This window comes from Bufo bufo, chromosome 2, assembly GCF_905171765.1.
Source record: "Bufo bufo chromosome 2, aBufBuf1.1, whole genome shotgun sequence".
NCBI lineage: Eukaryota > Metazoa > Chordata > Amphibia > Anura > Bufonidae > Bufo > Bufo bufo.
The window spans coordinates 127,204,687-127,218,318 of record NC_053390.1 but is presented as its reverse complement, the minus strand read 5'-3'; the positions used below and the strand labels follow the sequence as shown (position 1 = coordinate 127,218,318).

Below are 13,632 nucleotides of genomic sequence, written 5' to 3'. Positions count from 1 at the left end.
GACCGTTGTGCACGTCTGATCTGCAACTACAGGTAACATTTGATTGAAGTTATTGCTGCAAAAAGAAGGTTCAACTAGTTATTAAATCCAAGGGTTCACATACTTTTTCCACCTGCACTGTGAATTTTTACATGGTGTGTTCAATAAAAACATGGTAACATTTAATTCTTTGTGTGTTATTAGTTTAGGCAGACTGTGATTGTCTATTGTTGTGCCTTAGATGAAGATCAGATCACATTTTATGACCAATTTGTGCAGAAATCCATATAATTCCAAGGGGTTCACATACTTTTTCTTGCAACTGTATATTAATGCAGTTATTGCAGTACAATGTGTTCACTAAAATGGCATGATATCTTGACGCAATACAATGCATTTGCGGCAGAATGTATGGTGGTGTTGAAGGTGCTTGCGATAAGCCTATAGAACACTTATGAACTGTGGACACTTGATTTAAAAAAATAAAAAAAAAGGCTGAATGGAAGTTCATTTACAGAAAAGAAATAGGTTGTTGCATGAAATTTTTTGATTGCAGATTTTGCAGTCCGACATGAACTTCTCAATTTCCGAAAACAGTCCTTCGCTCTATGCTTTCCATGATAAAAATCTGATCTCCCATCTGCACCTGAAAATAACTTTTTTGTATTTTATGTCCATTCCTGGCTTAGGCTACTTTCACACTTGCGTTGTTCTTTTCCGGCATAGAGTTCCGTCACAGGGGCTCTATACCGGAAAAGAACTGATCAGGTATGTCCCCATGCATTCTGAATGGAGAGTAATCCGTTCAGTTTGCATCAGTATGTCTTCAGTTCAGTCGTTTTGACTGATCAGGCAAAAGAGAAAACCGTAGCATGCTACGGTTTTATCTCCGGCTAAAAAAACTGAAGACTTGCCTGAATGCCGGATCAGGCATTTTTTCCCATAGGAATGTATTAGTGCCGGATCCGGCATTCAGAATACCGGAATGCCGGATCCGTCCTTCCGGTATGCGCATGCGCAGACTGAAAAAAAGGTGAAAAAATAAATGCCGGATCCGTTTTTGCCGGATGACACCGGAAAGACGGATCCGGCATTTCAATGCATTTTTTCGACTGATCAGGCATTTTTAAGACTGATCAGGATCCTGATCAGTCTTACTAATGCCATCAGTTAGCATACATTTTGCCTGATCCGGCAGGCAGCTCCGGCGACGGAACTGCTTGCCGGATCTCTCTGCCGCAAGTGTGAAAGTAGCCTTAGTCACAGCATGGTGCCTTCAGAAAGCTGTAGAAGGAGCATGCATGCAGTTTAGCTCCATTGAATGACATTCAAAACAAAAACTCATGGCATAGACTATATGGCTGCTTTTGTCGCAGACAAAATCCGACGTGTGAACATACCATTACTTCTCTGAAAATTTGATTGTGGATTCCATAGAAGTCAATAGGTAAGCAAATAAACCACAGTCAAAAACTAATTAAAAACTACCGCCTGAAACTTTTTTTTAAAAAGCCTCACGAAAAGTCACAGACTCATTCCAGTAAGGACTCATTCACAGAAACATATTTTTGGTTTTCATTCACTTCAATGTGGCTGCAAAAGATGCGGACAGCAGACCCATGTGCTGTTCACATCTGTATGTCCCCGCAAAAAAAATAATTAGATCTTATTCTTGTCCATTTTACATACAAGGATGAGTCAGTGCTATAGAGGGCAGGATGTTCTGTTCCGCAAAATGCGGAACACACACGGCCGTTATCCGTGTTTTGCGTATCTGCAATTTGTTAACCTCAAAAACTATAACAGCTGTGTATATGAGCCCTAAGGGCTTATTCAGATGACCGTACCCATTTTTGCAGTCTGCAAAACACAGATACCAGCCATGTGCATTCCACATTTTGCAGCACGGCCAGCCCTATGATAGAAATTCCAATTCGGAGAAGAATAGGACATGTTCTATTTTTTTTGCGGGGCTGCGGAGCAGAAGTACGAATGCGTACAGAACACGGTGTGCTGTCCTCATCTTTTGTGTCCCCATTGAGGTGAATGGATCTGCATCCATTCCGAAACATTACAGAATGGATGTAGACATACAGTTTTTTTTTTCAGTGTCCATTCCGTTCTTTTGTGGTCCAGATGTGGAACCATTCAGTTCAATGGGACCGTAAAAAAAAAAAAGGAAATTACTCTGTGTGCATTCTGTGTCTGCATGGCCGTTCCGCAAAAAAAATAGAACATGTCCTATTATTGTCCATATTACAGACAAGGTTAGGACTTTTCTATTAGGGGCTGGCCATTCTGTTACACAAAATGCAGAATGCACACGGACGGTATACATGTTTTGCACATCCAATAATTGCGCACAAACGAGTGTCCCCCCTGCCCGTATTGTGGACCGCAAACAGCAGATCTGCAACATATGGGAACTGGCCTTGTGCACTTCATATAACGGATGCAGACCCATTCAATCGAATGGGTTCGCAATCCACAAGATATGAAGCGTGCGGAGTGGAGTCATGGATCAGATGCCCACTGAAGTACTACAAAGCGATTCTGTGGGATTTCGGTCCATGCCTCCGCACCGCATAAAATAGAGGATGCCCTATTTTTTTTGTGGTGCAGACCGTCTCTTGTGGATCGTGGATCCATTCAAGTGAATGGGTCCGCATACGCAAATAGCATGCACAATGACAGTGCCCGTGCATTGCGGACCACAATTTGCGATCCACAGAACGTGGAACACACATTCGTGTTTATGAACCCTAAAGATAAGGAGTCAAAAACCTGGAATAGCATTTCTATACAAAAGTGTTAGGCCCCTTGCAGACCAGCGTGTCCGGATAATGTCCGGATGCGTTGCGGCAAACCCGCGCGAGTAGGTACGCAATTGCAGTCAGTCTTGACTGCAATTGCGTTCCGTTGTTCAGTTTTTATCGCGCGGGTGCAATGTGTTTTGCACGCGCGTGATAAAAAACTGAATGTGGTACCCAGACCCGAACTTCTTCACAGAAGTTCAGGTTTGGGTTCAAGGTTGTGTAGATTGTATTATTTCCCCTTATAACATGGTTGTAAGGGAAAATAATAGCATTCTGAATACAGAATGCATAGTACAATAGTGCTGGAGGGGTTAAAAAAATAATAATAATAATTTAACTCACCTTAATCCACTTGATCGCGCAGCCGGCATCTCTTCTGTCTTCTTCTTTGAAGAATTGGACTTTTGATGACGTCACTGCGCTCATCACATGGTCCATCACATGATCTTTTACCATGGTGACGGATCATGTGACGGAAAATGTGATGAGCGCAGTGACATCATCAAAGGTCATTTTCCTGTGCACAGCAAAGAAGAAGACAGAAGAGAAGCCGGGCTGCGCGATCAAGTGGATTAAGGTGAGTTATATTATTATAATTTTTTTTTTAACCCCTCCAGCCCTATTGTACTATGCATTCTATATTAAGAATGCTATTATTTTCCCTTATAACCATGTTATAAGGGAAAATAATAATGAACGGGTCCCCATCCCGATCGTCTCTAAGCAATCGTGCGTGAAAATCGCACCGCATCCGCACTTGCTTGCGGACGCTTGCAATTTTCACGCAGCCCATTCAATTCTATGAAAAACGCAGAATATAGAACATGCTGCGATTTTCACGCAACGCACAAGTGATGCGTGAAAATCACTGCTCTTGTGCACAGCCCCATAGAAATTAATGGATCCGGATTCAGTGCGGGTGCAATGCGTTCACGTCACGCATTGCACCCGCGCGGAAAACTCGCTCGTGTGAAAATCGCAACATGTTCTATATTCTGCATTTGTCATGCAACACAGGCCCCATAGAATTGAATGGGGCTGTGTGAAAATCGCAAGCATCCGCAAGCAAGTGCGGATGCGGTGCAATTTTCACGCACGGTTGCTAGGAGACAATCGGGATGGAGACCCGATCATTATTATTTTCCCTTATAACATGGTTATAAGGGAAAATAATAGCATTCTTAATACAGAATGCATAGTACAATAGGGCTGGAGGGGTTAAAAAATAAATAAAAAATAAGATAACTCACCTTAATACACTTGATCATGTCCGGCTTCTCTTCTGTCTTCTTCTTTGCTATGCACAGGAAAACGACCTTTGATGACGTCACTGCACTCATCACATGGTCCGTCACATGATCCATCGCCATGGTAAAAGATCATGTGATGGACCATGTGATGAGCACAGTGACGTCATCAAAGGTCCTATTCCTCAAACAAGAAGAAAGAAGAGATGCCGGCTGCGCAATCAAGTGGATTAAGATGAGTTAAATTTTTTAAATTTTTTTTTTTAATCCCTCCAGCCCTATTGTACTATGCATTCTGTATTCAGAATGCTATTATTTTCCCTTATGACCATGTTATAAGGGGAAATAATACAATCTACACAACCTTGAACCCAAACCTGAACTTCTGTGAAGAAGTTCGGGTCTGGGTACCACATTAAGTTTTTATCACGCACGTGCAAAACACATTGCACCCGCGTGATAAAAACTTAACAACGGAACGCAATCGCAGTCAAAACTGACTGCAATTGCGTACCTACTCATGCGGGTTTGCCGCAACGCATCCTGATCTTATCCAGACACGCTCGTCTGCAAGGGGCCTTAGGTTAGTTTTACTAGGGTTATTAGTTCTGGCAGGCTGTTCTGGCAGAGAACAGCCTGCTGGAGCTCTTTAGATCCGGTATTGATGGATGTTACCACAATGCCTCCCCGGTCCAGGTGCCCTCTGGAGCTAATAACGTTAATGTGAAACTAGCCTTAGGCCTCTTTCACACGGGCGTCGCGTCTGAGGGCCGGATAGGATGCGGGTGCGTTGCGGGAAAATGTGCAATTTTTCCGCGTGAGTGCAAAGCGTTTTAATGCGTTTTGCACGCGCGTGAATAAAATTAGCATGTTTGGTACCCAGACCCGGGCTTCTTCACAGAAGTTCGGGTTTGGGTTAGGTGTTGTGTATATTTTATTGTTTTCCCTTATAAGATTGTTATAAGGGAAAATAATAGCATTCTTAATACAGAATGCTAAGTAAATTAGGGACGGAGGGGTTAAAAAAAAATAAATACATTTTTTAACTCACCTCATCCACTTGTTTGCGCTGCCCGGCTCGTCTTCTTTCTTCTTCTTTGATGACCTGGGAGGAAAAGGACTTTGGTGACGTCACTGCGCTCATTACATGGTCCATCACGTGGTCCATCACCATAGTGATGGACCATGTGATGAGCGCAGTGACGTTACCAAGGGTCCTTTTCCTCCCAGGTCATTAAAGAATAAGAAAGAAGACAAGCCGGGCAGTGCGAACAAGTGGATGAGGTGAGTTTAATTAATTTTAAAAAAAAATTAACCCCTCCATCCCTAATTTACTTAGCATTCTGTATTAAGAATGCTATTATTTTCCCTTATAACCATGTTATAAGGGAAAATAATAATGTTTGGGTCCCCATCCCGATCATCACCTAGAAACCATGCTTGAAAATCGCACCGCATCCGCACTTGCTTGCGGATGCTTGCGATTTTCACGCAACCCCATTCACTTCTATGGGGCCTGCATTGCGTTCAAAACGCACAATATAGAACATGCTGCAATTTTCACGCAACGCACAAGTGATGCGTGAAAATCACCGCTCATGTGCACAGCCCCATAGTAATGAATGGGTCCAGATTCAGTGAGGGTGCAATGTGTTCACCTCACGCATTGCACCCACATGGAAAACTCGCCCGTGTGAAAGAGGCCTTAGAGTTGAAGATGTGCCGACTATTACCCTCATGATAACTTTCCTCTGTGTGTAAGAACGAAGTTGTGGCAAATTTATGACGCTATATTTATCTTGCTTGCTTATTTTATACCAATGTTTTGCAGCATTAATACATATGGTGTGTTTTACGACTCCTCTAAGCCTCACCCATTTTTAAAACCATGTAGTGAGGCATGTAAGGCTGGGTTCACACGAGCGTCTCCGGATTAGGTCCGGATGCGTCCTGGTGTATTGCGGCAAACCCGCGCGAGTAGGAATGCAATTGCAGTCAGTTTTGACTGTGATTGCGTTCCGATGTTCAGTTTTTATCGCGCGGGTGCAATGTGTTTTGCACGCGCGTGATAAAAAACCGACTGTGGTACCCAGACCCGAAATTCTTCACAGAAGTTCAGGTTTGGGTTCGGTGTTGTGTAGATGTTATTATTTTCCCTTATAACATGGTTATAAGGGAAAATAATAGCATTCTGAATACAGAATGCTTAGTAGGTGATCAATTGAGGGTTAAAAAAAATAAAAAATAAATTAACTCACCTTCTCCTCTTGTTCGTGTAGTTCCCGGTCTCTTCTTTACTTTTTTAAAGATGAGCTATGGGCTAAAGGACCTTTGGTGACGTCAGATCACATGCTCCAATCACTTGGTGATGGACCATGTGATTGGAGCATGTGATCTGACGTCACCACAGGTCCTTTAGCCCATAGCTCATCTTTAAAAAAGTAAAGAAGAGACCGGGAACTACACGAACAAGAGGAGAAGGTGAGTTAATTTATTTTTTATTTTTTTTAACCCTCAATTGATCACCTACTAAGCATTCTGTATTCAGAATGCTATTATTTTCCATTATAACCATGTTACAAGGGAAAATAATACAGTGAATAGACTGTCACCTAGCAACCATGCGTGAAAATCGCACCGCATCCGCACTTGCTTGCGGATGCTTGCGATTTTCACGCAACCCCATTCACTTCTATGGGGCCTGCGTTGCGTGAAAAGCGCAGAATATAGAGCATGCTGCGATTTTCACGCAACGCACAAGTGATGCATGAAAATCACCGCTCATGCGAACAGCCCCATTGAAATGAATGGGTCGGGATTCAGTATGGGTGCAATGCGTTCACCTACCGCATTGCACCCGCGCGGAATACTCGCCCGTGTGAACGCAGCCTAAAGTGTCTAAAACACATAATAAATCTTCGCGCACAGGATGTATGCATTTTGTTTAGTAAAACTCTCCCAATCTTACTACAATGCACATTACTGGTCGTTCATGGTTTACAAAAGTAGAAGTATAATTTTTGTTGTTAGATTCAAATTAGATTAAGTGTGTTAAAATATTGCTTGTGTTGCGCATATATAATCTGTAGCCTTGCTACCTTATGAATTCGCTCTCTGTCATAGTATGACAGCTTGCAACCTCATAGGGTCATGATACATGTGGAAAAAACAAACTTAAGTGTAAAATTATGCAAATTGCCAGAGTACTTTCTAATGAGCTGATTCACCCTAATAAAGTCCTATAATTGACATCTGTGAACTCCTTCCTGCATAATCCAAATACAAAATTGAGTTTAACAGATTTTCATTTTTTTTTTCAACAGCTCAATCCGTGAATCAAATTTAATGCATGTCAAAAGAGCAGGTGTTACCTTGGCTGTTAAACAGATATTAAAGACTTCAAGATTCTGGCACTGTGTGCGTTTTTGTGTGGGTGAGTTTCTCTCAGAACATGAATACAGCCTGAAAAGTAAGAAATAAAATAGATTTTGCCTGGCAGAGGAAACAATTTTTTTATTTTTTTTGGAGGTTAAAATCTGTCTGCGGTAGGTCAAGTAGCAAATTATTACTCTCTTCTGTGAAGCTTGCATAAAATCTAAAAACACAGTAAATTAAGTAGAAACTGCATTTTCTAACATTATCTTTCTTTTTTTTTTTTATGTCCTATCAAAAGGAAATGTTCTCAGCACCTCGATCTATTAAATTATCTAATAAAATTATTGGAAAAAATGAAGTCTAGGGAACAGAGATGAGCAAATCGATTAAATAAGGGTACTTTCCCACTTGCGGCAGAGGATTCCAGCAGGCAGTTCCTTCGCCGGAACTGCCAGCCGGACCCGCCAATCTGGACGCAAACGGATGCATTTGTGACTGAGTCTCACAAATGCATTGCAATACCGGATCCGTCTGTCCGGTTGTCATCCAGAAAAACGGATCCGGTATTTATTTTTTTCACAGATTTAATGGTCTGCGCATGCGCGGATGGAATGAACTGATCCGGAATGCGCGGATGGAAAGAACATTTCAATGGAAATTAGTGCCAGATCTGGCATTCCGGCGAGTGTTCAGGATTTGTAGCTGGAGAAAAAACTGCAGCATACTGTGGTATTTTCTCCGGCCAAAAAACGTAAGAGGGACTGAACTGATGCATCCTGATGCATACTGAACGGAATGCTCTCCATTCAGAATGCATTAGGATAAAACTGATCAGACTAGCGTTTTTGTTTTCCGGTATTGAATTCCCTCCTAGGGGCTCAATACCTGAAAACAAAAATGCTAGTGTGAAAGTACCCTTAATCAAATTCACCAGAAGTTTCCCAAAATATCTTCCTCCAAACAAATCCAAAGTTTTGACAATTTGCTTTGGACGAATTAATCAAAACGACACCAGAACTTTTCTTTTACATTTCAGTACACTAGCAAGGCAAACAGGGCAGATAGGATTAAGAAAGATGATGACATGAGCCCAGGCAGGGCTTTGCAGTCAGCCTGACAGCCAATCAGCAGGAGGATACTGGCTGGTCTATCAGGTTCTATGCTAGCTCTGAAGCACAGATGCTATTGTGAGCTCAGCCAATGAGGTGATAGGACATGTCTCTGACAGTTAGACACACAAGGCAATCATTTTAGGATCTTTCAAGGTCAGTGTAGGGATTGTGAAGAAGACATTTTTAGTTAGGTAGATTGAACTACTAGTTAGAAAGTCAGGTTTCATCATTAAGGACAGAATAGGTACAGGTAGTCTACTGTATGCCTAAGGCCTCATGCACACGACCGTTGTGTGCAGCCGTGGCCGTTGTGCCGTTTTCCGTTTTTTTTCGCGGACCCATTGACTTTCAATGGGTCCGTGGAAAAATCGGAAAATGCACCGTTTTGCAGCCGCATCCGTGATCCGTGTTTCCTGGCTGTGAAAAAAATATGACCTGTCCTATTTTTTTCACGGCCAACGGTTCACGGACCCATTCAAGTCAATGGGTCCGTGAAAGAACACGGATGCACACAAGATTGGCATCCGTGTCCGTGATCCGTGGCCGTAGGTTAGTTTTTATACAGACGGATCCGAAGATCCGTCTGCATAAAAGCTTTTTCAAAGCTGAGTTTTCACTTCGTGAAAACTCAGAACCGACAGTATATTCTAACACAGAGGCGTTCCCATGGTGATGGGGACGCTTCAGGTTAGAATATACTAACAGAACTGTGTACATGACTGCCCCCTGCTGCCTGGAAGGTGCTGCCAGGCAGCAGGGGGCAGCCCCCCCCCCTGTAGTTAACACATTGGTGGCCAGTGTGGCCGCCCCCCCCCCCTCCCTCCCCTGTAGTTAACTCATTGGTGGCCAGTGCGGCCGCCCCCCCCCCCCTCCCCTGTAGTTAACTCATTGGTGGCCAGTGGGCCCCCCCCTCCCCTGTAGTTAACTCATTGGTGGCCAGTGGGCCCCCCCTCCCTCCCCTGTAGTTAACTCATTGGTGGCCAGTGCGGCCGGCCCCCCCCTCCCCTGTAGTTAACTCATTGGTGGCCAGTGGGCCCCCCCTCCCCTGTAGTTAACTCATTGGTGGCCAGTGGGCCCCCCCCTCCCTCCCCTGTAGTTAACTCGTTGGTGGCCAGTGGGCCTTCTCCCCTCCCTCCCCCTCCTAATTAAAATCTCCCCCCTATCATTGGTGGCAGCGGAGTGTACAGATCGGAGTCCCAGTTTAATCGCTGGGGCTACGATCAGTAACCATGGCAACCAGGACGCTACTGCAGTCCCGGTTGCCATGGTTACTTAGCAATTTGTAGAACCATTATACTTACCTGCGAGCTGCGATTGTCTGCGTCCGGTCGGGAGCTCCTCCTACTGGTAAGTGACAGGTCCGGCCGGGAGCTCCTCCTACTGGTAAGTGACAGGTCATGTCACTTACCAGTAGGAGGAGCTCCCGGCCGGACCTGTCACTTACCAGTAGGAGGCGCTCCCGACCGGACGCAGACCATCGCAGCTCGCAGGTAAGTATAATGGTTCTACAAATTGCTAAGTAACCATGGCAACCGGGACTGCAGTAGCGTCCTGGTTGCCATGGTTACCGATCGGAGCCCCAGCGATTAAACTGGGACTCCGATCGGTACACTCCGCTGCCACCAATGATAGGTGGGAGATTTTAATTAGGAGGGGGAGGGAGGGGGGGGCCCACTGGCCACCAACAAGTTAACTACAGGGGAGGGAGGGGGGCCGGCCACACTGGCCACCAATGAGTTAACTACAGGGAAGGGGGGGCCCACTGGCCACCAATGAGTTAGCTACAGGGGAGGGGGAGGGCCCACTGGCCACCAATGAGTTAACTACAGGGGGGCGGGCGGCCGCACTGGCCACCAATGAGTTAACTACAGGGGAGAAAGGGGGGGGCCGGCCACACTGGCCACCAATGTGTTAACTACAGGGGGGGGCTGCCCCCTGCTGCCTGGCAGCACCTGCCAGGCAGCAGGGGGCAGTCATGTACACAGTTCTTTTAGTATATTCTAACCTGAAGCGTCCCCATCACCATGGGAACGCCTCTGTGTTAGAATATACTGTCGGATTTGAGTTTCACGATGTAACTCAAATCCGACGGTATATTCTAACATAGAGGCGTTCCCATGGTGATGGGGACGCTTCAAGTTAAAATATACCATCGGATTGGAGAAAACTCCGATCCGATGGTATATTAACTCCTGACTTTACATTGAAAGTCAATGGGGGACGGATCCGTTTGAAATTGCACCATATTGTGTCAACGTCAAATGGATCCGTCCCCATTGACTTGCATTGTAATTCAGGACGGATCCGTTTGGCTCCACACGGCCAGGCGGACACCAAAACGACTTTTTTTTCATGTCCGTGGATCCTCCAAAAATCAAGGAAGACCCACGGACGAAAAAACGGTCACGGATCACGGAAAAATGGGACCCGTTTTTGCGGACCGCAAAAAAATACGTTCGTGTGCAGGAGGCCTTACAGTTAGGGCTACTGGAGCTGTTCATAACTACATGTGCTGCAGTGTTCCTATTTCAAAGATTCTACAAGTCATAAATATGGAATAGGCATATTTCACGGCATCGCCAGCAGCATCGTTTTTACTGCATATTCCATGCAATTACACCTTTTTCTCTCCAAGGTGTGCAAATAAGTATATTTTAATGTATCAATACTACCATATAAAAGTGCACAATTAAACATATTTTAGTGTGTCACTTGCAGTGTATAGTGTGGTCACAGGAAGGGGATGTCTAAGTGGGTCTGTATTTTTTTCCAAAAAACATGTTGCATTGTTTCTACCATTTATAAGTGTGCAAAGATATTTTGCAATATTTCTACTGTATATTAGGAGTATTTTAATGCATCAATTGCAGTGTACAGTGTGGTTGCAGCCAGGGGATGTGCAATTGTGCCATTATTTTTTTAACCAATAAACTGTTGCAATTTTTCTACCCTTAGTGTGTCAGTTGGGGTGTATAGTGTGGTTGCAGCCTGGGGATGTCCAATGGCACCTTTTTCTGTTTCCCAAAAACCTGTTGCAATTTTTCTATTGTTTATAAGTGTGCACATTGAAAACATTTTAGTTTATCAATTGCAGTGTACAGTGTGATCACAGCCAGAGGACATTTAATTGAGTCTGTATTTTTTCCCAAATACCTGTTGCATTTTTTTTTTTTTACTGTTTAAAGGTGTGCAATTAAACACATTTTAAAATGTCAATAGCAGTGTATAGTGTGGTTGTGGGCAGGAGATGTCTTTGGAAGATACTCAAGATAGTCTTTTTATTGCAGAGTTGTATGAGAAAAGTCAGCATTTCAACTGTCATGAGGAGGAGGTTCAGGCAGAGACGAGGGACCCAATAACTCAAAAGCATAGCGGTGTTGGTGGTAATAGTAGTAATGGGACTTGTAGCCATGGTGGTGGCAGTAGGGACAGTGGTAGCCATGGCAACAGTGGCACTCAGGGCAAATACAGGTCAGGGAATCGTGAGAGGTGACAAGGAGCCCCTGATGACATCACAGTCTGATAAAAGTGGCGGGGAGGGTGAGGACTATGATGATTATGTGTAGTACAGGACCTGGGAACCAGATTAGTGTGCTAAGGAAGAGGGGACATCAGAGGAAGAGGGTGGTGGCTGTGACAGAATATACAGCAGAAACAACATAAAGCAAAAACATCCAGAAAAACTGTCAGGGCCAAATGTGCTTCTTTTGTGATCAGCCTGGGAACAGGTGATGTCACTGATACCATTGGCGCATACTCAAAATCTGCCAGACCTAGGCCAGGCTCAGCTGCTGGTAGCTCTGTGCAGGTGTCTCTCTTAGACGTTGAAACACAAACATAGGCACCATGGCTGTGTTGTAGGAAAAAAAAAGTGGCTAGTAATCAGAACAAGAATTCCCCCTTCTTCTGGTCTTTATGGCAGCCAGACTGCATCCACAAGCAGTACAAAGTTCTTGCCATTGTCATTATCAGTTACTGCTTCTCTAAGTTAGACTACTCCTCCTCCGCAACTCCATCCTCAGTTATCCATAAAGGAATTTGTGGTACCTAAACAACTTATACACGCCCGGCAATCCATTTGTTCGCAAGCTGAACTCCCATTTCCCCAAGTTGCTGGCCGTGAAGTCACTGTCTTACCAATAAGTGGATTACATTTGTGAACCGAGAGCAAGGCAGGTTTGACTCCGCAACCAGAAAAGAGTGCGTACGCAGAAGTCAAGATTAAGAAAATTGCATTTACTATAAATTAATAAAAGCAGGTTAACAGTGAAGTTACAGAGGTAAAGACAAGCAAAATATTCCAAACAGTATGAACAATACAAGTTAAACACTGCATCAATTTTCACCTTTACTGTGTCCGTATTCGCAGTGCGGACACTAAGAAATAATAGTCCCAGAAACTGTCCCTAACTGACCCTAACGTTCAAGCGGGTGCGCACCCCCCTTATCCCATTGGTCCAGGTGGACCTCTTACAGTTTGTGGAAGTGCACGGTGGGGCCCGATGTCGTCCTTTTCCTTTAACCAACGCAGGATCCGCAACAAAGAACTCCTCCTCAGCAGGCCGGAAAACCAGTTGAATATAATCCAGAATTTTACAGTTACTGTCCGGTACCTTGACAGCACTGTGAGTCTCTTTACTGTTTGTGGCAACTCACTCAGCCCTATGTCGGCTCCACAGGTTAGTTCCTGCACACAGTCCTTTTTAACTTGGCTTCACTAAATGCACGGTCTCTTTGTACTCCATTCGTCTCTAGACCGAAGTTCACACAGCTTGGCCACACAGGGAAGTCCTTTAGTATCTACACACACGTCTTACACAACACAGAACTTGTTTTCTATCTTGCCAATATGGCGGCAGTTGTAGTTTAAGTCTCTCTTCCTCCTTCTTCCTGCTCACACTGAGGCAGGGTGACATCATAAGGGGCGTGTCACTTCAACACTTAGCTGCTGCCTTAAAGAACCAGTATCACAGTAATACACTTTCTCTATGGTAAACTCCAATTCAAATTGGTCCTATGCTGCCATCTATTGACCAAACGAATACTGCAGGCATTTTACATTAATTTTTAACACAGTTTACCAGGATAATGAAACTTAGAGAC

General features: G+C 44.2%; 1 long non-coding RNA gene across 1 annotated transcript; it reads left to right on the top strand.

Annotated features, from left to right (window-relative positions):
* The first annotated feature begins 2,121 nt into the window (after nt 1-2,121).
* Nucleotides 2,122-11,673, top strand: LOC120991367. Its single transcript, XR_005776644.1, has 3 exons — nt 2,122-2,309; nt 2,873-2,875; nt 11,662-11,673. It is a non-coding gene; the product is annotated as an uncharacterized LOC120991367 (long non-coding RNA).
* Nucleotides 11,674-13,632: the final 1,959 nt, after the last annotated feature.